This window comes from Gorilla gorilla, chromosome 4, assembly GCF_029281585.2.
Source record: "Gorilla gorilla gorilla isolate KB3781 chromosome 4, NHGRI_mGorGor1-v2.1_pri, whole genome shotgun sequence".
Lineage (NCBI taxonomy): Eukaryota > Metazoa > Chordata > Mammalia > Primates > Hominidae > Gorilla > Gorilla gorilla.
In genome coordinates, this window is record NC_073228.2 from 55,235,214 (window position 1) to 55,262,493 (window position 27,280).

The 27,280-nt window shown below is 43.6% G+C and overlaps 1 long non-coding RNA gene across 2 annotated transcripts in view; it reads right to left on the reverse strand.

Annotated features, from left to right (window-relative positions):
• The window catches only part of LOC134758533 (uncharacterized), a 79,579-nt gene that overhangs the window by 6,116 nt on the left and 46,183 nt on the right, over positions 1-27,280 (reverse strand). For both annotated transcript variants that reach the window (XR_010133814.1, XR_010133815.1), the window contains one exon: positions 17,806-17,970. This is a non-coding gene — a long non-coding RNA (uncharacterized lncRNA). The remainder of the gene's footprint in view (positions 1-17,805; positions 17,971-27,280) is intronic.

Consider the following 27,280-nt stretch of genomic DNA (forward strand, 5'->3'; position numbering starts at 1 on the left):
ATTGTCTTGACATCATTAATGAACTGATATATTAAATTATCCCCAATTAATTATGAAGGTTGAAGGTAATAAACGGATAAAGCTAATTTTTTAAAAAGACCAAAAAATACCAGTATAAGGAAAACATGTCTGATTTCCTGAGCCACTACAAGATCTTCTGTGTATATCTTTGCTTTTGGAAATACATAATTCAAAATAATATTTCCCCTTCATTTATTCAAGAAATACTTATTGGCACTTGCTGCATGTCAGGTACTATCGTTCTAGACACTGGAGATCTATCAGTAGACCAAATAGATAAAAATCCTTACCTTCATGAACCCTACATTCTAGTCAGGGAGATAACAAATAAATGTGTGAATATATGTATGTGTATGTGTGTGTGTCAGATGATTTTAAAAATCTATGCAAATTGGCCGGGCGCAGTGGCTCATGCCTGTAATCCCAGCACTTTGGGAGGCCGAGGCAGGCGGATCACCTGAGGTCGGGAGTTTGAGACCAGCCTGACCAATATGGGGAAACCCTGTCTCTACTAAAAATACAAAATTAGCCAGGCATGGTGGCACATGCCTGTAATCCCAGCTATTCGGGAGGCTGAGGCAGGAGAAGCGCTTGAACCCGGGAGGCGGAGGTTGTGGTGAGCAGAGATCGTGCCGTTGCACTCCAGCCTGGGCAACAAGAGTGAACTCCGTCTCAAAAAAAAAAAAAAAAAACTATGCAAATTATAGCAGGTAAAGGAGATACTAGGGGTAGCCATTTATTTTTATTTATTTATTTTTAATTTTTTTTTGAGACAGAGTCTCACTCTGTGGCCCAGGCTGGAGTACAGTGACATGATATCGGCACACTGCAACCTCCACCTCCCGGGTTCAAGCAATTCTCCTGCCTCAGCCTCCCGAGTAGCTGGAACTACAGGCACACACTACCATGCCCGGCTAATTTTTGTATTTTTTAGCAGAGACAGGGTTTTGCCATGTTGGCCAGGCTGGTCTGGAACTCCTGACCTCAGGTGATCTGCCCACCTTGGCCTCCCTAAGTGCTGGGATTACAGGCATGAGCCACTGTGCCCAGCCTGGTACCCATTTTAAACAGTATGGACAAGGAAGAAGAAAGTGGCCACTGAGAATGTGACGTCTGAGAGCCCTAAGGCTGCTGAGTGAGCCATGTGGACATCTAGGAGGAGAGCATTCCAGGCAGAGGTAACAGCAAGTGCAAAGGCCCTGGGGCAGGAAGAGAAACATATAGCAGAGCAGCTAGAGCAGAGAGAGAGGGATAGTTCTGGTTCACAGAGGTAAACAGGTGCAGGGGCACGATGACAAAGGGCCTTGTGACCATTTGTAAGCACTTCGGCCAACTGGTGTAAGAACTTTGGCTTTTACTTTGTGTGAGCTGGGAGCCAGCAGAGAATTTTGAATACAGCAAGGACAAGATATGTCTTCTGTTTTAAAAGGATCCCTCTAACTGCTGAGCTTTTGGGGAAGGGAGTGCCAACAGTGACAGCAAAGAGATTATCAGGAAGTTGTTGCCATAATCTAAGCATGGGTGATGAGAGCTGATCTGATTTTGTATTTTGAAGGTACAGGATTTGAAGATACCAGGATTTCCTGATGGTTTAGATGTAGAATGTGAGAAAGAGTGATAAAAAATAATTCCAAGATTTGGGCCCTAAACAAAGTAGGAAATAGAAATTAGTGTTGTTGGCCAGGTGTGGTAGCTCACACCCATAATCCCAGCACTTTGGGAGGCCAAGGTAAGAGGATCTCTTGAACCCTGGAGTTTGTGACCAGCCTGGGCAACATAGCAAGACTTTGTCTCCACTAAAAATTAAGAAAATCCAGGTATGGTGGCATGAACCTGTGGTCCCAGCTACTCAGAAAGCTAAGGCAAGAGGATTGCTTGAGGAGGTCCAGGCTGCAGTGAGCCAAGATTGCACCACTGCACTCCAGCCTGGGCAACAGAGTGAGACCCTGTCTCAAAAAAAAATAAAAATAAAAATAAAAAATAAAAATAAAAATAAACCCTGCTGTTGTAGAAAATGAAAAACAATGTTACACAAACATAGGCTGTATCTTGGTTTTTCTTTAAAGTGGTACCTTAGGAAGCATCTTAGTAGTATGTTATGCTGTAATGTGATATTATCATATCCCTAATATGATGTCAGGCTCTTCAGTAACATGACATTCATTTGGTTGATGTATTAGTCCATTCTCATACTGCTATAAAGACATACCTGAGACTGTATAATTTATAAAGAAAAGAGGTTTAATCAGCTCACGGTTATGTGGGCTATACAGGCTTCTGCTTCTGGGGAGGCCTCAGGAAACTTACTATGATGGTGGAAGTCGAAGCGGAAGCAAGCACGTCTTACATGGCAGGCAGGAGGAGGAGAGAGAAGGGGGACATGCTACACACTTCCTTTTTTTTTTTGAATGGTAGTTTCATTTTATTTTATTTTATATATATATATATTTTTTATTATACTTTAAGTTCTAGGGTACATGTGCACAACATGCAGGTTTGTTACATATGTATACATGTGCCATGCTGGTGTGCTGCACCCATTAACTCATCATTTACATGAGGTATATCTCCTAATGCTATCCCTCCCCCTTCCCCCACCCCACAACAGGCCCTGGTGTGTGATGTTCCCCTTCCTGTGTCCAAGTGTTCTTATTATTCAATTCCCACCTATGAGTGAGAACATGTGGTGTTTGGTTTTTTGTCCTTGTGATAGTTTGCTGAGAATGATAGTTTCCAGCTTCATCCATGTCCCTACAAAGGACATGAACTCATCATTTTTTATGACTGCATAGTATTCCATGGTGTATATGTGCCACATTTTCTTAATCCAGTCTATCATTGTTGGACATTTGGGTTGGTTCCAAGTCTTTGCTATTGTGAATAGTGCCACAATAAACATACATGTGCATGTGTCTTTATAGCAGCATGATTTATAATCCTTTGGGTATATACCCAGTAATGGGATGGCGGGGTCAAATGGTATTTCTAGTTCTAGATTCCTGAGGAATCGCCACACTGACTTCCACAATGGTTGAACTAGTTTACAGTCCCACCAACAGTGTAAAAGTGTTCCTATTTCTCCACACCCTCTCCAGCACCTGTTGCTTCCTGACTTTTTAATGATTGCCATTCTAACTGGTGTGAGATGGTATCTCATTGTGGTTTTGATTTGCATTTCTCTGATGGCCAGTGATGATGAGCATTTTTTCATGTGTCTGTTGGCTGCATAAATGTTTTCTTTTGAGAAGTGTCTGTTCATATCATTCATCCACTTGTTGATAGGGTTGTTTGTTTTTTTCTTGTAAATTTGTTGGAGTTCATTGTAGATTCTGGATATTAGCCCTTTGTCAGATGAGTAGATTGCAAAAATTTTCCCCCTTTCTGTAGGTTGCCCGTTCACTCTGATGGTAGTTTCTTTTGCTGTGCAGAAGCTCTTTAGTTTAATTAGATCCCAATTGTCAATTTTGGCTTTTGTTGCCATTGCTTTTGGTGTTTTAGACATGAAGTCCTTGCCCATGCCTATGTCCTGAATGGTATTGCCTAGGTTTTCTTCTAGGGTTTTTATGGTTTTAGGTCTAACATGTAAGTCTTTAATCCATCTTGAATTAATTTTTGCATAAGGTGCAAGGAAGGGATCCAGTTTCAGCTTTCTACATATGGCTAGCCAGTTTTCCCAGCACCATTTGTTGAATAGGGAATCCTTTCCCCATTTCTTGTTTTTGTCAGGTTTGTCAAAGATCAGATAGTTGTAGATCTGTGGTATTATTTCTGAGGCCTCTGTTCTGTTCCATTGGTCTATATCTCCATTTTGGTACCAGTACCACGCTGTTTTGGTTACTGGGTGCTACACACTTTCAAGTGACCAGATCTCATGAGAACTCTAGCACGAGACAGCACTGGGGGATGGTGCTAAAACCGTTAGAAACCACCCCCATGATCCAATCACCTCCCACCAGGCCCCACCTCCAACATTGGGATTTACAATTTGACAGGAGATTTGGGCGGGGACACAGAGCCAAACCACATTAGTCAACAAGTGTTTATTGAGTGCTTACTATACGCTACATACTTCTCTAGGCATGGGAAGGAAAGCAGTTTATAAAAGGTCACTTCCCTATGGGGTTTACATTCAACTGGGAGGGAGCCAACAAGAACTAAACGATATACTAAATATATACTAAATAAACAAAAATACGAATGTTGATACATACTAGAAAGAAGAACAAAGCAGAGAAAGGTGAAAGAGGAGGGTGGGGAAGGAGGTGGATTCATATTTGCATGGGTATCTTTGCTTTCCAAGATAGGATTTCTTTTGGGCACCCTGACCAAAAAGATAACTGAGTGAATATTTCTCAATCACCTGCACTGTCTGCTGAAGACTTTGTTTCCCTACTGCTTCCTCCTCTAGGAGATTCTATCAGTTCCCCCTTGCTGCTGTAACAAATTACCAAAAATGTGGTGGCTTTAAATAACAGAAATTTATTCCCTCACAGTTCTGGAGGCCAGAAGTCCAAAATCAGTATCACTGGACCAAAATCAGGCTGTCAACAGGCTGTCACTCACTCCAGAAGCTCGAAATTCAGGAGAATCTTACCTTGATTCTTCCAGCCACTATTGGCTGTCAGCAGTTCTTGGCTTGTGGCCACATCACTCCTATCTCTGCCTCCGTGGTCACATCGCCTTCTCTTCTGTGTCAAGTCTCCCTCTTCCTCCCTCTTATAAGGATACATGTGATTGTATTCACAGCCCACTGTGTTGCTTAGGATAATCTTCCTTAATTACATCAGCAAAGACCCTTTTTCCTTTTAATGTAACATTTACAGGATGGAGGGATTAGGACCTGACATCTTTGGGGGTCATTATTCAGCCTAATACAGAGACTTTATCACAAACCCACACATTCAAAGCCAGAAAAGGGAACTTAAGGTGACACTTTCTTTTGTACAACTTTTTCCATTATAATTCATCATTATTTTCATAAACTAGGTTGTCTTGTCCAGGAAACATGGATGGTAACAAGAAAGACACTCGTTTCTTAATCAGTACAAAATCTACTTTCAGGAACCACACTTTGGGGCACTTGAATCAACAAGTCAATGAAAAACAAGCATGGTGCTCATGTTTGTATCATGGAGACAAAACAATAGTTTGCCACTGTAGTTAGGGTTAACCATTTATCTACTCATTTGTTCATCTAGTAAATATTTACTGCTGCCTTATAGAGTTGTGGTTAAGAGCTCAGAGTAAGGAGTAATTCAAATCTGATTTCAAATCCTGACTCTACCACTTACTAGCTGTGAGATCTTTGGAAGGCAACTTAACCTCTCTGAATGTTTTCTTACCTGAAAATGGGGTTGTCTGGGGATTAAATGAGATAGAAGATGCATAAAGCCCTTTGCCTGGTACATAAGAAAGGGCTCAATAAATGTTCATCATTAGCATCCAATTCAGGAATACAACATGAGATAGCACAATGGGCCCCTTCCCTACTGTCACTGTCTTCCTCCCACCAGAATATAGGTTTTGTGAGAGCAGGGATGTGGTGTTTTGTTCACTGGTTTGTCCCCAGCATCTGGTACCTGACACACATTGGCACTTGGTAAATATTCTTCAAATAAGGGAATGTGTGTATGTGTATCGTGGAGTTTACTAGTTTTATGTTTGGAAAATGACCCCAATACACACCTCCCACCACCACTATCACCATCACTCTCTGGGGCCTCCCAAGATTCAAAGGAAGAAGCAAGTCATTGGTATTACTTCTATTGCTGGGGATAAGGAGAAAGAAGAGATGAAAATGGCAGTCCTGGGTGGTGTTTTATGGCTAGTGTATTACTATGGATCGTTGGAAGTGTGACTTGTTTAGTACTAAACTAAAAGTCAAAGTTAAAACAATTGAGAGAGCTAAAGAAAAACAGGCCACCTCTCAAACTCATTTCAGCTTTGAGCTGGCACTAAAAAGGGGGGAAAAACCCAACACTTATGCCTAGCCATGGGTCCAATTTCTGTATACCACCTGCAAATACTCCTACTATTCACAGAAAGAAAATCAGATTGCAAACTTCTTAAGGACAAAGGCCTTATGTTATGCCTATCAGCCTAACCCAGGTTCTTCATTCCTTTGACTATATTCTTTGTACATTTTCAATATGCAAAACACGTAAGTGCAGTGGGGAGACACCGCACTTGAGTGTGAGTGCTCATTCAACAAACCTCTTTTGCACACTGACTTTGAGTCAGGCATGGTAGTGGGTGGTGGGGACTCTAAAATGCCCTGAAGGAGTTCCCAGCCTGGCTGGGGAGACAGACAACTTAGCAAGTGATTTCAATTACAGAGTGTAGGTGTTAGAAAGAATATTGATAGGACAATAGAGGAAGTTCTGCTTGGATGGCAATCAGAGAAGTTTCCTTGGTAGATATGTAAACTGTGTCGTGAAGAATGAATGACAGTTCACCAGGTGAATGGGGAGCAGAGGATAGTGGAGGAGGCATTCCAGACCCACAATGCAAAGCGAATGTCCAAATCAATGAGTTCATAGTGTTTCAGTCCAAATCCTCTGTCCTCATTGATTCCCCCAACCCAGCTCTGCATGCCTGAGACCCCTGCCTGAACTTCTCTTGCCCTGGCTCTGTAAATCATGATCTGACAGAGTGAAATGTGTTCTCCAGGCTGCAGGGTGTCAGGTCAAGGTAATGGGTCACTGGTCAGCCGGTGCCTCAGCAGAGTGAACCAGGGCCTGAGAATCAAATATGTAGCCCCCACATCTCAGATGAGCAGAGGTGGGGCATGGGGTAAAGCATGTGATGTTTACGTTCAGAAACTGCAAAGCCACTAGCTTGCAAAGTGTCATTACATCTGCAGGTGGAGGGTAATTTTCCTGTTACTCAAGGTCTCCTAATCGGGCTCTGATTGGTTTGTGGGGAATTGTTTTATGACCCAGAGCCAGGCAGCGATAGATAGGAGATGTGGTTTGGTGGGCAGCAGTTTACAAGGCAGGAAATTGCTTCACTGGGCACAACCATTCATAAGAAACACCTCTGGGAAAAGGAGACCCGGGATCCTGGCAGGTCCACCCCTGGCCATCTGTTTACATCAGCAACGACCCACGTTCCTGGTTACACAATGTGGCAGCGTCATTTTGAGTGGGGGATCTTTGCCCCTTGGAAGAATAAACACATTCCTCACTCTCAGTAGAATTAGCAGACCTCACAGACTTTTCAATGACTCTCCTGGAGGCCTTAATGTCATAGGAAGGTGACTCTAAACATGATTAGCTGTACAACCTCATTCTTTCCAAATTCAGTTGAATTTTCCTTTAAGGGCAGTGAAGGCTTAGATGAAGATACTCCAAAGGCGAAGGGTGGAAGTGATAATCCTTTGTCAGGATTGTCAGTTGCCAAAGCCATGCCAAGTTTCTTAGGAACAATCCAATAGGGCCAGGCACGGTGGCTCATGCCTGTAATCCCAGCACTTTGGGAGGCTGAGGCGGGCGGATCATTTGAGGTCAGGAGTTCAAGACCGGCCTGGACAACATGGCGAAACCCTGTCTCTCCTAAAAATACAAAAAAAAAAAAAAAAAAAAAAAATAGCTGGGCGCAGTGGTGTGCTCCTGTAATCCCAGCTACTTAGGAGGCTGAGGCAGGAGAATCCACTTGAACTCAGGAGGCAGAGGTTGCAGTGAGCCGAGATTGCGCCACTGCATTCCAGCCTGGGCGACACAGTGAGACTCTATCTCAAAAAAAAAAAAGGAAAAATCCATTCACGGGCTTAGGGTCATTGGTCAGTCTGGGGAGGAGGAGGCAGGGCTGCGGGTTGTTCGGACACGTTGCCCACATTTCCACTGTCCCATCAGCTCTGCAATTCCTTAGCTGAGTTCTAGAGTCCAGAGTTTTTAGCACCTAGAGCCATCAAATCCGTGTGCGCCATGGGGAGGAAAGATAAGGGGCAGTGGCAGAGTCTCCAGAACCACAGGGGTCTGTCTGGAGAGTCACTGGAAGCCTCCAGCCCAGCACTGTTCAGTAAAATCAAGAGATGCCAGGCACGGTGGCTCATGCCTGTAATCCTAGCACAAATTAGCCGAGTGTGGTGGCATGCACCTGTAGTCGCAGCTACTTGGGAGGCTGAGGTGGAACGATCCCTTGAACCCAGGAGGCGGAGGTTGCAGTAAGCCAAGAGCCAAGATCATGCCACGGCACTCCACCCTAGGTGACAAAGTGAGACCCTGTCTCAAAAGAGTCATGCCCCAAAGCTTCCTCCTCCCCACCCTATTTGTAAACTCCATCTTACTCCCATCCTGGCCAGGTGAGCTTCACCTCCCTAGGGTCTCAGGTTCTGTATCTTTGAAATGGAGAAAATCATGGCACTTAACGTCACAGCCCTAATTTGAGGACTAAATGAAATAATGAATTTCCTTATTCTTAAGTGTGTTTGCACACTTAAGGTTTGGTGCATTTTCTCTGGAATAGTCGAGCAGGAGGAGGGACTTGGAGGTGAATTTCATTTTACGTTTGTTTTTACTTTCCATATGAGGAATCATAGACAATCTGTTGTTATCCCTGACTTAGTCCAGGACCTACTAACTGTGTTCTTAGGCTATTGGGCAGAACATCCAGGAGCAGTCAGCAGAAGAAAGCCCTGGGCTTGCCCCATTTGAACTTGCTTTGTTTGCTTCCATGGAGACCATTTGTTTAATTTTGTCTCCCACTTGCAAATTCTAAGGGGGCCCAGACCATGCCATTCTTGCTTACCACTATATCTCCAGGACTTCATACAGTGCCTGAAGCATAGTAGGTTCTGTATAAAGACTTGTTGAATAAATAAGAAAATGCATTCATGTGTGAGTGAAAAAAATGAGGGCATCACACCTCTTTAAAAACTTAAAAAACACTAATACAGTGAATCCATAATAAACCTATATGGACTTGGGATCATAGAACTTCTCCATTACCAGATAAAATGTAGTCTTTACTCCGTTTCCTCATACAGATAAAGCAATTGTGTCCGGGAACACTAAACGGAGTATCATGCTAAAGCTACCAAGGCAGTTGTGAGAACAATCCCTAGAGCAGGACCCTTTAGACAGATAATTAGTTCAAGTATCTGCATTAGCTGTTAGTTGTTTTTGTTTCTGTTTTTGTTTTTGAGACAGAGTCTCATTCTGTCTCCCAGGCTGGAGTGCAGTGGTGCAATCTCGGCTCACTGCAACCTCTGCCTCCTGGGTTCAAGCGATTCTCCTGCCCCAGCCTCCCAAGTAGCTGGGATTACAGGCATGTGCTGCCATGCCTCATTTTTGTATTTTTAGGAGAGACAGGGTTTCACCATGTTGGCCAGGCTGGTCTCGAACTCCTGACCTCAGGTGATCTGCCCGCCTTGACCTCCCAAAGTGCTCGGATTACAAGCGTGAGCCACCGCACCTGGCCGTGTTAGTTGTTGTGAACTCCCCTCCGGATCCCATGCTCACTGCTGCTTCTGCCCTACTCATTCTCTGTGAAGGAGACTACAAAAAGATTGGTGGCCATTGCCCCAGACATCTGGGGAATATGGTCACTGGCCACCTGATCTCCAAACCCTGCTGTAGGGACCAGGATAAGCCCAGAGGTGGAGGGATGGTCCTGTGGGGTCTGACTGAAGGAGTGTGTGACCAGGGCAGCATAGGCCAAATCCAGAAGAGTGTTTCCAGGTCACGGGCATGGACCACGCAAGTGTGTTAGAAATCCACTTTGGGGTGGCACCCTGAATGTGGTACATTTGGGCCTGATGTCCCAAAAGGCAAGCTTCTCAAACTAGGGTAATAGGGCTGTGAGCCAGAGGTTGCGAGAAGTCACAGGAAAGATGGCTTATCTTCCTGGAATGTCCGTTTTATTCAGATATAAGAAATGTTAACTGCATTTTTCAATAAAAGCAAACAGATGGATTATGGTAGAAAATAGAAAATTTAAATGTACTTTTTTTTTTTTTGAGACGGAGTCTTGCTGTGTTGCCCAGGTTAGAGTGCAATGGCGCAATCTCGGCTAACTGCAAGCTCCGCCTCCCGGGTTCACGCCATTCTCCTGCCTCAGCCTCCCGAGTAGCTGGGACTACAGGCGCCCGCCACCACACCCAGCTAATTTTTTGTATTTTTAGTAGAGATGGGGTTTCACCGTGTTAGCCAGGATGGTCTCAATCTCCTGACCTCGTCATCCACCTGCCTTGGCCTCCCAAAGTGCTGGGATTACAGGCGTGAGCCACCACGTGCAGCCTAAACGTACTTTTAAGACAAAACATGGGGCTTCGAAGAAAGTTTCTGTGTGCAGTGATCTAAAACCCCATGCCCCTTGTGAAGTGTGAATTCACTCTCTGCCACTAATGGTACTTCACATGAAAAGCTTCAAAAGCGCTGACTGCAAACAGCCACACAGAAAACACCACCCATGGACACTGCACCACACTGCCCACACATACACTGCTAGGCCCCCACTCCACACAGTAAAGGTCCCCTCCATGAGACAATGGCATTGGGATGCAACAGCCTCTCATATCATGTGGGCTGACTCTCAGTCCCCAAGAGATCAACTGGTTGTCCTTCCTCCCACAGGTTCTCAGAGATATCAGTCCCTGTCTGAAAGGAGGAGCTACACCCACGATGTTAATTTCTCTATTCCCACTGTCCAGCATGCTTGGCACAGATGAGGCATTCAATTAATGTGTGTTGGGATGAACTGAACTCCAGACAGATGCCTGCACCTCCTCGTTCCTTCCTCCTGAGGGTGGAGGCAGCTGTGGCCTCAAATCCACAGGCAGCCTAAACCAAATGGTATGGGGCAGAGCTAACAAGCACAGCTCCAGCTAGGGCCCAGTGGGGGCCAGTTTCACTTCTTTTCTTCCCAGAGCTAAAGGGCTGAAAAATCCATTCCAAGTGAAGATACTAGAAATTACTTTTATTCCCATTGTTGAGAGGAGGATACAAGTCACAAAGGAAAAGGCTCCACATGCTGTTAGTTGGCAAGTTATCACCTCCACTCTGGAATGTACCAAGACCAACGGTGAGTAGGTATCTGCGTCTCTGGCGTCTGTGGTAAGTTCACTCTGGGCAAACTTTCCCAAGACCCTAGGCCTCTGGTTGCCGAAGCAGCTTCCTGGGGTCCCCAGATCCAGCTCTTCCTCTGACCTCTAGGGAAGTGAAGCTTCAGTGGGTCTCCCCGACTCCAGCATAAGCCCGAGAGTGGGAATGGTGTCCAGTTAATCTTTGTATCCCTACTGCTTAGCAGAGTCGCTGCACATAAGATACCCTGAAGAAATATGTGCTGGTAGTGATGACACCATTCACCTAGTCATTTAACAATTATATTTATGTTCTGTGCAGTCTTTTGGGCCTAGGAATTCAATGATGAATCAGAAACAGTGTCTTCCCTTAAGGGGCCCATAGCTTAGTAGGGAAGGCTAACAACTGCCAACTGCAATATGGTGTAAACACAATGACAGAGGCCTGTACAGAATAAAGAGGCAGCACAAGGGCCCTCCAGCCAGTGCAGGTGCTGCCTGCTCTCTAGTTGGTGGACTCAGAAGCTTCAAGTGGGGACTTTTAAAGCCATTGAGGTGGGCTCAGTCTCCTGTAGCTGAAGTCATGGGAGGGTGGGGGAGAGGGAGGGTCATGTTCGAAGGTGGGCTTTCACAGTCACAGGAATGCCCAGCGTGGGCGGGCCAGAGGGTGACCTTCTCATCACCCTGTAGGAAAGTGAGGCCCAGCTAACACCTGTTGGAACAGGTAACTCCCATTTGCCCATTGTCCTGTGTTTGCAGAGGAGGAGCAGGGAACTCCTCAGGGAGTAAGAGGGACTGGGTCACAACCAGGTGAGCCTCCTTTTGGCACCACAAGCATTAGCACAGAGATAGGGCGGCTGCCCTGGGCAGGATTTATAACTCCAGATTTCAAGGTCTTATCATAAACAAGCTCTTTCTGAATTGCAACATGTCAGGGGCAGGGGGAGCAGGCAGACAGAGACAGACTAGAGAGCGGTGTTGGGGGTGGGGGGCGTTAGAGTGTGGCTGATAGGGAAATTGTGGGGGAGAGATGGAGCTATTCATGGCTAATATTGTATGGGACATGGAACTGGTTAATAATAATGCTTTGCTTCTTATCCCATTCCCATGGCCCAACCCTGAAAGGTAATAAAACATGATTTGGAACATAGTGAAATCCTGGGGCAAGGCAAGCCCAGAGAGGCGAGCATTGTTTTACGCAGGCTTCTGCTCTCTAGAACTTTCTTCCCCACTCCATGGATTCCTCATCAGTGCATTTTATTGAGTGTGAGTAGGGGGTGGGTGGGGAATGTCTCTGGTCATTACCTAAGGCTTCTGAGCTGTCGCTGGGAAATGGCAAATTGCCCACTCATGCTGCTTTGGTGGGGAGAAGGGGTGAAGCATGGGGCAGGAGTTGGGGAGGCACCTGGCAGAGGCGTGATTGGGGACCTCAGGGCGAAGTGGAGAGACCTGCTGTGGCCCCTTAAGGCACCAGTGCTGCCTCTGGATGCCACTTTCTCTCTTCAAGTCTCCCCTTGACTTTCATTCTCACCGGATGCCACCTGAATAAAGACAATGACCAAGGGAAGCAGCCTACTCTCCAACTGGCCCTGGAACACACTCCTGTAAACTACCTTGAAGGGAGGGGACTAGGTGTCCCCTTCACTACAGGCCTGTCACTAGCCCTTCTGGACTTGGGCCTGGTTTTCCTTCTGTTCAGACCAGGTGGGACGGCAGGCTCAGCAGGGGCTGAAAGATGTCCCTCGGAGGACCCCCAGAGCATGCCTCCCTCCTCCTGCTTCTCCCGAGACATCAAACACACCAGGCCCGGGTAGGCAGGTGGAGTTAATAAACACAGCGAGGCTTCAGGAAGGCATGGAGGCCTCTCCTTCAGACTCCCAACTCCAGCCTGAGCAAATCCCCTGTGACTTCAAAGCCAGCAGCTTGTTTGCCTGGCCACAGGGCAGCAACAATGCTTTCCCTTTTGACCTAAGAAAGCATCCTTGGGGCTGGGCGCGGTGGCTCACGCCTGTAATCCCAGCACTTTGGGAAGCTGAGGTGGGCGGATCCCCTGAGATCAGGAGTTTGAGACCAGCCTGGGCAACATGGTGAAACCCCACCTCCACTAAAAATACAAAAATTAGCTGGGCATGGTGGCACACACCTGTAATCCCAGCCACCTGGGAGGCTGAGGCAGGACAATCACTTGAACCTGGGAGGCGGAGGTTGCAGTGAGCTGAGATCGCACCACTGCACTCCAGCCTGGGCGACAGAGTAAGACTCCATCTCAAAAAAATAATAATAAATAAATAAACAAACAAATAAATAAGCATCCTTGGCATCGTTGCTGGAGGACTGCTGGCCAGGGTGGGGAGTGGAGAGGTCACTGACCTAAACCCTGCTTAGGGGCTCTGAGGTAGACATTCCTGCCAGCCTGCCCTGCTGATCCAAGACCAGGGGGATATGTTGGGCAGGCCTGATAGAAACCGTATCCCCACACTCCTGGAAAGACTGACCCAGCCAGGACTCAGAGCAGACAGAACAGGCCCACCTCAACCCAGCAGGGCATGGCAGGCCACATCAATGCACCCAGGAATGGAGACCATACCATGCACTTGCTGGTCCCCTGACAGCCACCCTTATTTCCAGGGATTCATACCATGAGCGTGGCAGTACATGTGCTTGTCTGTGCCAGGTGTATGTGTATGCATAGAAGTGTGCACATCCCGGCTGGGCACAGTGGCTCACGCCCGTAATCCCAGCACTTTGGGAGGCTGAGGCGGGTGGATCACCTGAGGTCAGGAGTTCAAGACCAGCCTGACCAACATGGCAAAACCCTGTCTCTACTAAAAATAGAAAATTAGCTGGGTGTGGTGATGCATGCCTGTAATCCCAGCTACTTGGGAGGCTGAGGCAGGAGAATCGCTTGAATCTGGGAGGCGGAGGTTGCAGTGAGCCGAGATCATGCCATTGCACTCCAGCCTGGGTGACAAAGCGAAACTCTGTCTCAAAAAAATAAAATAAAATAAAATAAAATAAAATAAATGTGCACACCCCAGTGATCCCAGACATCGCCACACGGTTCTTTAGGAACTATGCTCTTGACTTGCATCCTGAAAAAAAATAAAGCTATGCTTGATCTAAAAGCAAGGGCCTCCTATTGCTGCTATCACCAGTTTAAAAGATAAAATTAAAGCAAAAGCCAGAGAACTATATATGAGAAGCAGTAACTTAATTCAACCTGTCAGCTCAAGAAATGAAGAAACCTATCTTAGGACAGGAGGCTTACATACCCTTCAGCTAACTTCTGCCAAGTTGATGATGAAACACTCATACTTTCGGGGATCCTCACATTGAAGTTTAAAAAAAACCCCACATTATAGCATCCAGCACCCAGTGGATCTTTGACAAGATGCTTTGGTAATGATTATGATGATTATTTCCCTGAAGAAGGGCCTCCATGTATTCTCTAGCCCATGAAAAAGAGGGTATGGAGAGTGTCTAAGCTCTTTCTGAAGATTTGACCTCACCATTGCGACACTGTAGGTTAAGCGGAGGTGTCTGGACACTAAAGTCACCCTGAGCTGGGTTCACATTCTTGTTTCTGTCACTTATTCCCTATGTGACCTTGACTACACTAACACTCCGAGCCTACGTTTCCTCATCTGGAAAGGAGCTAAAGCCTGCTGGCAGTTCCTATCCTAAGAAAGTAATCATGTTCTTGGTTATTGTAATTAGAAATCATTTGGCAAAGAACAGCTTATGGACGAAAACCCAGGACTGGGGCTGCACACCCCACACAGATATCCATTGCAGCTCCCTCCACAATTTAGTGAGACAGTGTAAGATGGTGGTTAAGAGCACTGGAGCTGGACTGCATGAACTCCAATCCCACTCTGCCACTTTTAGCCATGTGACCTTGGACAAACACTTAATCTCTGTGCCTCAGTTTCCTCAACTGTAAAACAAAGATAATAACATTATGTACCACACAGGACTGTTGTCCTTTGGATGAAATAAATTAACGTCATGAAATGAGTTCACATCTATAAAGTGCTTAGAACAATGGGTGGCACATCACAAGTGCCACATGCTTGCAGTTTTTATTATTGCATTGTCAATGCTAGACACGTACAACACTGTCCTTGTGAATATTACACAGGCAAAGTTACAAGTATTTATTGAAGATGAGGAGCATGTGTTGGGGTGGAGGATGTCTATTGATTTGTAAGTATGAGTTTTTGAGCAGGATAGGCAGAAGGGAGATATGGGTAGCTAGGATTTCGGTCTCAAAAACATATCTCGAAGTTGATTTGTGCTAGTCAGATGGAAGGGTGGATGCCAATCCCACTAAACCAGGAGGTGTGAGACTGAGCTGAGGAGAGCACTCCTGCTGCCCCTTCCCTTCCTGTGGATCTTCCAACATCAAGTAAGGTTTTTAAAAATTCATGAAGTGGTTTCATGTAAGAAATTGAGGCTGGAAGTGGTGGCTCACGCCTGTAATCCCAGCACTTTGGGAGGCCGAGGCAGGCGGATCACTTGAGGCCAGGAGTTCAAGACTAGTTTGGCCAACATGGCAAAACACCGTCTCTACTAAAAATACAAAAATTAACTGGGTGTGGTGGTGCACGCCTGTCATCCCAGCCACCTGGGAGGCTGAGGCATGAGAATCGCTTGAACCCGGGAGGCAGAGGTGCAGTGAGCCAAGATTGCGCCACTGCACTCCGGCCTGGGTGACAGAGCAAGGTTCCATCTCAAAAAAAAAAGAAATTGAATTTTAATTCTATAGTAAAAATCCCAATGTACCAGTGTTCTGAAATTTGACGACGGTATTTTATCCTGTCCTGGGACAGCAGTCCTAATGACCTTCCCTACCCCTGACCAAGCAGGTGTTTCCTGGTAACCTGCTGCAGCCTCCAGGCTGCAGGTGGTGCCCCATTTGTCTCCAAAACAGAGTAGATTTCTGTCCTGGTTCCTTCCCCACAGACTTTGCTCTGTCTTGGAGAGCTCCAGAGTGCTGCAGGAAAGGGCATAGGGGATAAAAGATTAAAAACAAACAAATATACCTCCATGGCTTCTGGTCTGAATGATTAGGCAATGCAGGACAATTTGTCTTTGCATTCTGCAAGTGCAGGCCTCGCTCTATATACAGAAGGCATGCTTGATCACATTTATAGATGGCCAATTATGAAGTAACCACACAAATTATTAAATTTAGTGAGGATATATATAAATTCCTGTCTTCAGAAGCATTTTTCTTCTCTTTTTTAACATACAAATAGTATATTTTCAGAAATGCAGTTCAAATAAAAAATATATGGAGGGCTTAATTAACCCTAAACTCACCACAAATAAGCAGTGTGTCATAGCTACTAAAGACACAAATCTAGACAGCATCAATAGAAGTAACTGTGTCCAGATGATATGAGGCCCACTTTGTTTGCAATCCAAATACATCTTAAAAACCTAGCCATCATTTTCTTTACTTTTGTTTTCTTTCTTTTTTTTTTTTCTTGAGACAGAGACTCACTCTGTCACCCAGGCTGGAGGCAGCAGTGCGATCTTAGCTCACTGCAACCTTCCCCTCCCCTGCTCAAGCAATCCTCCCACCTCAGCCTCCCAAGTAGCTGGGACTAAGGTGCATGCCACCATACCCGGCTACTTTTTGTACTTTTTTTTATAGAGATGGGGTTTCACCATGTTGCCCAGGCTGGTCTCGAACTCTTGGCCTCAAGCAGTCCTCCCATGTTGGCCTCCCAAAGTGCTGAGATTATAGGCATGAGCCACCAAACCCAGCCCCATCTAATTTTTGTATTTTTTGTAGAGACAGGTTTTTGCCATGTTGCCCAGGCTGGTCTTGAACTCCTGAGCTCAAGGGATCCACCTATCCCGACCTCCCAAAGTGCTGGGATTATAGGCGTGAGCCACTGCACCCGGCCTAGGCAACATTTTCAAGAGGGACATTGGCCAACTAGAAAGCACTGAGAGGAGAATGACCAGGATAGTGAGAAGTCTGGAAACTATCTCATTCAGACAATAACTAAACCTCCTAGAGACAGGTAGTCTGAGAAACTAACAAATATGTGAAGAGCTGTCAGGTAAAGGAGAAAACAACTCTCTAGATCAGTGGGCAGATTGTGGATTCACATGAGAATTTATTCAACAGCTTGCTGGTGAGGTGAACCCATCCCTGGCAGTTGGTAAATGCCGGAGGATGATCTGTCAAGGATGCAGTACGGGGATAACTACATTACATAGTGGGTTGGATGAGACAAGAAGCCATTCAACTCTAAGAGTCAATGAATCTGTTTTTAAAAAATTATAAATAGGCAGAGTCTTCTGTTTAGGCAAAATACTTGCCTAAAACTCCCACTGTTAAAAACTCATTTAAATGGGTAAAAGCATTGTTTGTTCTGAAGTATCTCTTTTAAAATGCATTCTACGGCCAGGCGTGGTAGCTCATACCTATAATCCCAACACTTCGGGAGGCCATGGTGGGAGGACTGCTTGAGCCCAGGAGTTCACAGCTGCAGTGAGCCATGATCTGCACTCCAGCCTGGGCGACAGAGCAAGACTCTGCCTCAAAAAAATAAATAAGTAAATAAATAATAAGATAAAATGCAGTATGTTATCTGGGATGGGCAACATATTAGCACAGATAGATTTATCAGGTAACTAGCTGGAAGGAAGTATGTAATCATGGAAATGGCATTCAACTGGAAATCGGAAGATCTGGGTGTGAATCTCCCACTTATAAACTGTGTGGTCTTTAGCAAGTTACTTACCTCTTTGAGTTTCTTTTGTTTTTTAAATTTTTTGCAGAGACAAGGTCTCCTTATATTGTGCAGGCTGGTCTCAATCTCCTGGCTTCAAACAATCCCTTCTGCCTCAGCCTCTCAAAGTGCGGGGTTTACAGACCTGGTTACTTCTTTGAGTTTCTGTTTCTTTATCTATTAAATGAGAATAGAAATACCTATTCTCAAACACCAAAGGTGTATACATTTTGAACACCAAAGATACATACATTTTGCTGGTACAGGTCTGGCAGGCACAGCATAGCTCTAAAGCCAATAGCTCTGGTGATATATGCCTGTTAAGGTGGCATGTCCCTTTAACAGCTATCCACTTTCACCACCTGCATTCATTTCATTGCATTTTACTGGCTATCCCAGCCAATGCAATAAGGCAAGGAAATAAACAGGCATAAGGATTGGAAAGGAAAAAATATAATTGTTGCTATTTGTTGACAATATGATTGTTTACATAGAGAATCCAAGATAATGTATAGACAAGCTATCAGAACGACTGAAAGGATTGCTCAAGGTTGCTGGATTCAGAATCAATATACAAAAAGTCAGATGCATTCCTATACACCTGCAAAACTAATTAGAAAATGTAATCTTAAAGGGACCCTGTTACATATCTGCAAAAACTAAAAGGTATTAGCAATAGATCTAATAAAAGAAGTGTTAACCCAAATGAAGAAAATGATAAAACTTTATTGGCGGACATAAAAGAAGCCCTAAATAAATAGAACCATATACCATGTTTGTGAACAGAAATACCCACTATTATAAACACAGTCAATCGTCCCCCAAATTTATCTATAAATTCAATGCAATACCAAAAAAAAAAATCCCAACTTGGCTATATTTATATTTATATATAGTATATAAAAAACTTACAAACTAATCTTCAAATATGAACTAGAAAAGAGTCAAGAATGGCTAAGACACTTGGGGGGCCGGGTTGTTTTTGTTTTTATTTTGAAACAGGGTCTATCTCTGTCACCCAGGCTGGAATGCAGTGGTGTGATTCTTGGTTTGCAGACAATTGCCATTTTGCTACGTCCTCACGTGGCCTTTCCTTGCTCGTGGAGACAGAACTCTCTCTCTTCCTCTTCTTAAAAGGGCACTAATCCCACCAAGAGAGTCCTACCCTCATGACTTAATCTAAACCTAATTACTCATTACTCCCCAAAGGCCTCACCTTCAAATACCATCACACTGGGGGCTAGGGATTCAGCATATTAATTTTGGGGAAACACAAACATTCCCTCCACAACAGTCTACCAGGTACCTCAGACAATAAGGATGAAGGTGGAGTGAAAAATATAAAGACTGATGGAAATCTTTTCTTTTTTCCTTTTTCTTTTGAGACAGAGTCTCACTCTGTTGCCCAGGCTGAAGGGCAGTGGTACGATGTCAGCTCACTGCAACCTCAGCCTCTCGGGTTCAAGTGATCCTCCCGCCTCAGCCTCCTGAGTAGCTGGCACTACAAGCACGTGCCACCACACCTGGTTAATTTTTGTATTTTTAGTAGAGACGGGGTTTTGCCACGTTGCCCAGGCTGGTCTTGAACTCCTGGCCTCAAGTGATCTGCCTGCCTTGACCTCCCAAAGTGCTGGGATTACAGCTGTGAGCCACCACGCCTGGCCTGATGGAAATCTTTGAAAAACAATTAGGCTCCCAGATTCCCTTCCTTGCTTCATGCAGCCAGACCTTTGAAGAGGGTAAAACAAAGTCTCTGGAAAGCAGAATAACAGAAAAGCTGAGCCCAGGTTACTCTGTCCAATCCATGAATCTCCCTTAAACATTCCTGACAAAGGGTAAGCCAGCCTTATGCTTGAACCCGTGCAGTGACAAAGAACTCCCTCCTTACCAGTAATAATAACAATAACTAACCCTTACTGAGTGCTAACTATGTGCCTGGCCCTTTAAGCCCTTCCCATATATTGACTCTTTGAAAGTTGGCTCATTCCAAATTTGGGCAGCTCTGTCTGTAAAAGGTTCAGACATGCCTCTAAAGTTTCCCTCCTACCTTCATGGGTCTCTAAACTGAGGAGGAAGGAGGATTTTCATCTTGGGACAGCAGGCCCATAGAGATTATATATGGCAAGAGAAATGTTCATTGTGTTACATGTTTATCATCAAAAGCACAGTCTATACTGGGCTCTAAAGTAATAGCAATAGTCATAGTTATTGTAAAGCATGTACTCACTCTACATGCATTTACCTCTCTTGATTCACATAACAATTGTATTTTTCTACAAACTGATTCTTTGAAAGATTAAGTGTTCTAAGTTTACAGAGCTAGTAACTGGCGTTCTGGCCCAGTCTGTTTGACCCAGAGGCTGAGCTGTTAATCACACCGGTCAACACAAGTTTTCATCTACTATGTTTCTGAGAAATGTGTACTAGAAAAATCTCTGAATTTGGAGAAGATCTGAGCTCTGCTCCCTCCTCTGCTACTTTCCTGTGAGCTTGAGTAAATTGTTTTCTCTTTTCCTTAAGTATAAAACAAGAGAGCTGAACTAGATGATCTCAAGAGCCCAAATTTAACTCTAATCATCTATGTTCCAAGTTAAAGGTGTCTATAATCCTTCTCCATCTGGTGACATTTCTTGGAGCATCCAATTAACATGTGGAGATGATGATGATGATGATGATGAATAAATGAATGAATGTATGAATGAATGAAGTGAAATCTTTCACATTTTCTTTTGCAAAAGCCTACCCCTGGTCAGATGTTCCTACAGGAGGAAAGAGAGTTCTTGTCTCCCTTTTCGGTTTTGGTTGCTTTTCACCAGTTGGCCTCAAATCTATGGTGTAAATAAAGCCAGCTTCACCCCCAGGCCTTTCTCTCAAGGCCCAGCTGTAGGCTAGAAGCAGAAAGTGAATATGCAGAGTGGCCAATTAGTTCACTGTGTGCCCTCATGACCTCTGACCCCTGCTGGGCCACCCCATCCATTAGCTGTCCTCTTCCCCCTCCACCCTCTTCTCTCAGTTTGAGTCGTTGTCCTGCCATTCTCTTTCAGCAAAGAAACATGCTCAGGCATTCGGGTAGCAGCCTCCACTTTCTGCTCTTTTGTCTCCTCCCTCTGTTGCCCTTGTTGCTAACCTGGTCACCACTCCTTGACCCTACTCTTCTCGCCCCTCCTGGGGCTGGGGAGGGAAAGTATTCCAAGACAGGGTTTGCAGGGAGGAAGAAGGCAAGCCCTTGCTTTTCCTTTTCACTTGGGTTTCATTCCACAAATGAATTTTGATACTACTCCTTATTGCAAGAAATTCCCTGTAATGCTTCCTCGGAGATGATGATTTCTTTCAAAAGCAAGTGTTTTGAAAAGTCCATGTGGGTGAAGGCAGCAGTATGTTCCTTTGAGATGTTGGCTATTCCTTTATGAGGTTGGAAAATATACATACAGTATATAAACATATGTATTATAAATTATACATATTTTGTTGATTGAGGAAGGAAAAGCTGTTCAAGATTATGGGTATGTGAGTATATAGTTGTGAAATATAAAGCAATCATCAAAAGAGAAAATCAACCAATTAACTTTATTACACTTGAAAAAAACAATTTCAAGTGTTGACAGCATCTGCTAAGTCTTCAGAATCTCAGCTCGGACAGAAAAGGAGCTGGTGGTGAGTTTGTTAGAAAAAGGCAAGTGCTTGAGAGTCAGACCCACTAGATTTAAATCTAAGTCCTGCCACTTGGCCACTGGGTGACTTCTGCTAATAATAGCAGCTTCTATTGTCTGACTGCATGCTAGATGCCAAGCACTTTACACATATCATCTCCTTTCATCCTCATAATAAGCAGTGAGTGAGAGATGATCAGTCATCATCCTTATTTTATGAATAAAGAAATGAAAGCCAAGAGTAATTAAATTATTGGCTCAGGGCTGTATAAACAGTAAATGGCAGAAAAGGAGGGTGAACAAGGTAACATGGCTCCAAAGTTCTTAAATCCAATGTTATACTTCCTCCAAATTACAAAGTACAGTACTTAAGTTATTTAACCTTTATGAGCTTTGGTTTCCTTGCCTGTAAGATGATCATCTATAAAATACCTACTAGCAATGATTAACAACTGAATGCTTATTATAGTCCAGGCATTTTTCTAAACGCTCAATTCTTTACTTCATTTAATACTTATGAAGTCCCCCAAAATGGGAACTAGTATCCCCATGCCACAGAGGAGGAAACTGGGGGCTTAGAGAGGTTAAGAAACTAACCCAGATCAGAGGAAAAGGAGTCATTATATGAAAAAGATACTTCATGCATGTTTTTAGCAGCACAATTTGCAATTGCAAAAATGTGGAACCAACCCAAATGCTCATCAATCAACGAGTGGATAAAGAAACTGCGGTATACATAGACAATGAAATACTACTCAGTCATAAAAAGGAATGAATTAACAGCATTCGCAGCAACCTGGATCGGAGTGGAGACTATAATTCTAAGTGAAGTAACTCAAGAATGGAAAACCAGACATCACATATTCTCACTTATAAGTGAGAGCTAAACTATGAGGATGCAAAGGCATACGAATGACTTTGAGGACTTAGGGGGAAGGGGTGGGAAGTGGTGAGGGATAAAGACTACAAATCAGGTTCAGTGTACACTGCTTTGGTGATGGGTGCACCAAAATCTCACAAATCACCACTAAACAACTTACTTGTGTAACCAAAAACCACATTCTTCAAAACCTATGGAAATAAATTTTTTTTTTAAAAAAGAAACTAACCCAGATCACACACAACTACTAAGTGGTAGAGCTGGAATTCTAATTTGAGCCCGTGTGGCTGCAGAGCCCATGCTCTTTCCACTTTCCACTCCGTGACAATTGCCTCAAATAGGCCTACTGAGGAAGATGGAGTATATATACAGAGAAGGCTATGGGAACACAGGGATGGAGAAAAATTAATTCCAACTGAGGGTAACAGGGACAGATTTATGAAGAATGTAGAGATTCACTTGATAGACATTCACTTTAATGCCAGAAAGGCTCAGAAATACATCTGTTTAAAAAAGTTAGGCACACCCTAATTGTGTACTAATGTTAATGCCAAAGAAGCTAGGCCTTGCCATAAAAATGCCTCATAAATAGTAAAGCAGGAACTGTATCCTACTCATCTTAGTAGTACTACCCCGCACCCTTACACTTTCCCAGTCTAATGGCAACTAGAATAGTGCCTTGCACATAGTAGGCACTTGACAGATATTTCCAAGATGAATAAGTGAATGATACTTCAGGAAAGACTTGGTTTGGGACCTTGCTAACTTGGGGGATGCTGTAGCCCCCCAATCTGGAAGACCCTTTTCCCTCTCATCTTTCTCCCTGTAGTTCCTCTGACGAGCCCATAGGCTGAGTGATAGGGGATCCACTGTACCGGAGATGATTTATGGTTCTTTGTTATACAAATCCCTTCACATTCCTCCCCATCCTCTTTTCGCAGCCAATTCATCATGATATTTAAATGAAACTTTGGTTAGTGAACTATGGCTCACCGCCCTGAAGACAATTATTCAAGATGCCATCTCTAAAAAAGTTTTTAAAAAGACCCGCGATCCATCTGGATTGTCTTAGATTTCCCTGCTTTTCCCAAGGACCCAGGGAAAGGCCTTTGCTTTTACCTTAGAGAATCCCAGGTACTCAGCTGGAGCAGTGAAAAGAAAGAAGGCGATGCTCTGTAATTGCTCCATAATTAAAATACTAGAAGCCCCAAGGAAGATATAACCACAGTATTTCAGCCTAGACTACAGAATAACTTTGCAAAGATGCCTCAGAGATATTTTACTTAATGCTCTGGGAACCCCAGCTTTATTGAGTCAATCTGCTATCAAAATGATGATGGCAAAGTAAAATGAAACTTTCTGATTCTTCATGCCATTAATGCAAGCTGGTGTTACCCTAATCAAATGAAACCCCTTATCATGACTATAGGAGTGAAACAGAAGCAAGCATTTCCTCCATCTGTCATTAAGCTTATTTCAATCATATCACTCATGGGATATGATATATGCTGCCATTATCTTGACTGTGTCAGTACAATCAATAGAACTGAGACAAATTCTTGGGCTAAAAAAATCACATGTTAATTCTAATACAAGATCGTGCAGAAATGGGTACTTTTATTTATTGATTTTATATAGCATCACTTTATTATGAAAATAATGGCTGTTAGATACTAATTACATGATATTTTATAATAAAGATGAGTAGCTGCTGCCTTTTAATTTCCTACTATGTGATGCTAAATAAACTCACTGCTTTTCTCTGTGCCTCATTTTCCCTTTATATATAGTAGAAGAATGTTTTGCTTCCCACACTTCTAAAAGACAGAAAATTCAAAATGCAACAGAACACAGTGAGGCATTTTATAAAATAATGTGTATTTTTAAAAGCTGGGCAGCTGGTCATGGTGGCACAGACCTATAATCCCAGCTACTAGAGAGGTTGAGGCAGGAGGATTACCTGACACCAGGAGTTTCGGTCCAGCCTGGGAAACAGCAAAACCACGGGTCTAAAAACATTTTTGTTAATAAAGAAATAAAACCTATTTTCTAAAAAGTTGGGCATCTATCTCAATTTCAGTAATTTTTTTAAAGTAGGGCACACATCTCAATTTCAGTGAACCACATCATAATTTAAATGCATCAAAGCTGCTGGGCGTGGTGGCTCATGCCTGTAATCTCAGCATTTTGGGAGGCTGAAGCAGGAGGACTGCTTGAGGTCAGGAATTCGAGACCAGCCTGGGCAACACAGTCAGACCCCGTCTCTATTTTAAAATTAAAAAAAAATTTTTTAAGTATCAAAGAAACTCACATAATATTCTTTTGTAAAAATAATCAAGCCCCTTGTATACTAGTTTAGCACATTCAAAATTTCAAGTAATAAATTTGCTTAAAAGAGAGGTTCAACTAGGCCAGGCATGGTGGTTCATGCCTGTAATCCCAGCACTTTGGAGGCCGAGGCAGGCGGATTGCCTGAGCTCAGGAGTTCGTGACCAGCCTGGGCAACATTGTGAAACCCCATCTCTACTAAAATACAAAAAATTAGCTGGGCGTGGTGGCGTGCGCCTGTAGTCTCAGCTACTTGGGAGGCTGAGGCAGGAGAATTGCTTGAACCCAGGAGGCGGATGATGCAGTGAACCAAGATTGCACCACTGCACTGCAGCCTGGGAGACTCAGCAAGACTCTGTCTCAAAAAAAAAAAAAAAAGAGAGAGAGAGGTTCAACTAAACTTACGAAGTTCCTTGAGTTCACCCTATGTACTTGGTGGTATAAAATATTTTTATTACATATATTATCAGCTGAAACATTTATTATGTACTGTCCTTGCTTCCCACTCCTTGAATGCAAGCAGTTACCTTTGACCTATATGATGTTAACAATTTATTATTCATTCCAAATGAGCCTGTTTCTGTTTAATTGTCTATAAAAGTCTATCCCAAAGCAATTAGATAAAACAAAAAAGACATGAATTTAAATGAAGAGCAAGATTTTTAAGATATTAATTTTTATACAATTTGTTAATATTCACACTAATTATTAAGTAATATTAAAAATCACAATCTGATTTATATTTTTCCCAAAGAATTTTTTTTTTTTTTTTGAGGCAGAGTCTTGCTCTGTCATCCAGGCTGGAGTGCAGTGGCACAATCATAGCTCACGGTAGCTTCAAACTCCTGGGCTCAAGCGATCCTCCTACCTCAACCTCCTAAGTAGCTGGGAATATGGGCACATACCACTATCCCCAGCTAATTTTTTAATTTTCTGTAGAGACAAGGTCTTGATATGTTGCCCAGGCTGGTCTTGAACTCCTGGGCTCAAGCAATCCTCCTGCCTCGGCCTCCCAAAGTGCTAGGATTACAGGCGTGAACCACCACATATGACCTTCCCAAGAATTTTGTCCCCAAAACTGAAAAAACAATGCTGTGGTAGAACCACAGTTCCCAAACTGTGTCCCAAGGAACTCCAGCTTGGAACAGCAGCAAGTCCATAGAGCAACACAGAATATTTCAAATGTTCAAGGACAACACAGTGATACTCAATGTCTGTTGAAAATCACATGAACTACTGGTATGAGATAGCCATGGTTTCAACATTCAAATAGTACCCTTTTGGTAATGTCAGATCATTGCAAAGCTGAGTTTTCTGTGGTTGCTGGGATGAAAAACAAGTACTATGTGAATATCAACGTGAATCAGGAAATGAGTGTGGCAGTGTCCAATCTGAGCCCAAGGTTTGAGAAGATGTGCAGCATCCAATAAGCTTGTACTGCAACCTTATGTTATAGAGCCTTTTATTTATTTATTTATTTATTTATTTATTTATTTATTTATTTATTTATTTTGAGAGAGGGAGTCTCACTCACTCTGTCACCCAGGCTGGAGTGCAGTGGCACGATCTTGGCTCACTGCTACCTCTGCTTCCTGGGTTCAAGCAATGCTCCTGCCTCAGCCTCCCGAGTAGCTGAGATTACAGGCACCCGCCACCACGACCAGCTCATTTTTGTATTTTTAGTAGAGATGGGGTTTCACCATGTTGGGCAGGCTTGTCTCAAACTCCTGACCTCAGGTGATCTGCCCGCTTCAACCTCCCAAAGTGCTAACAGGCGTGAGCCACCACACCTGGCCTACATTATAGATACGATTATTAGACTCATTTTATAGTTGAAAAAACCAAGGTTCCCAAACTTTATTGATTACTGTGCTTTCAGTGTCTGGGTAATTTTTTTTTTTTTTTGCAACTCTCATTAGCAAGTAAGTGTAATTATTTTTAAATGAAATACAATTTTTTTTCTTTAAATTTATATGTATGGCCCAGGGCGGTGGATCGCGCCTTTAATCCCAGCTTTTTGGGAGGCCGAGGCCGGAGCATCACTAGAGACCAGGAGTTTGAGATCAGCCTGGCCAACACAGCAAAACCCCGTCTCTACTAAAAATTCAAAAATTACCTGGGTATGTTGGTGCACGCCTGTAATCCTAGCTACTTGGGAGGCTGATGCATGAGAATTGATTGAACCTGGGAGGCAGAGGTTGCACTGAGCCGCAATCATGTCACCACATTTCAACCTGGGCAACAGAGTGAGACTCTCTCAAAAAAATAAAAAATGTTTTATATGTATTATTTTTTCAAATGGCTACTAAGTTGTAAAATCATAAATATATATTAAGATATTTGGGCTTAACTTAATAAATGGAATTATTAAGTATTTCTTTGAGCCTGAGTTGTGAAAAAATTACTGAGACTCTAGGAGCACAGTTATCAAGAAAGTTTGGGAACCTTGGTTTTTTCAGGTATAAAATGAGTCTAATAATAGTATTTACAACATAGGGTTGCAGTGAGATTGAATGAGTTAATTTACAAAAAGTATTCGGAATAGTATAGGCACCTTGTAGTAGTAGTAATATTACCACCTCATTACCTAGGACAGTTCTCGTCAATGATCTTACATTCACTTCTATGT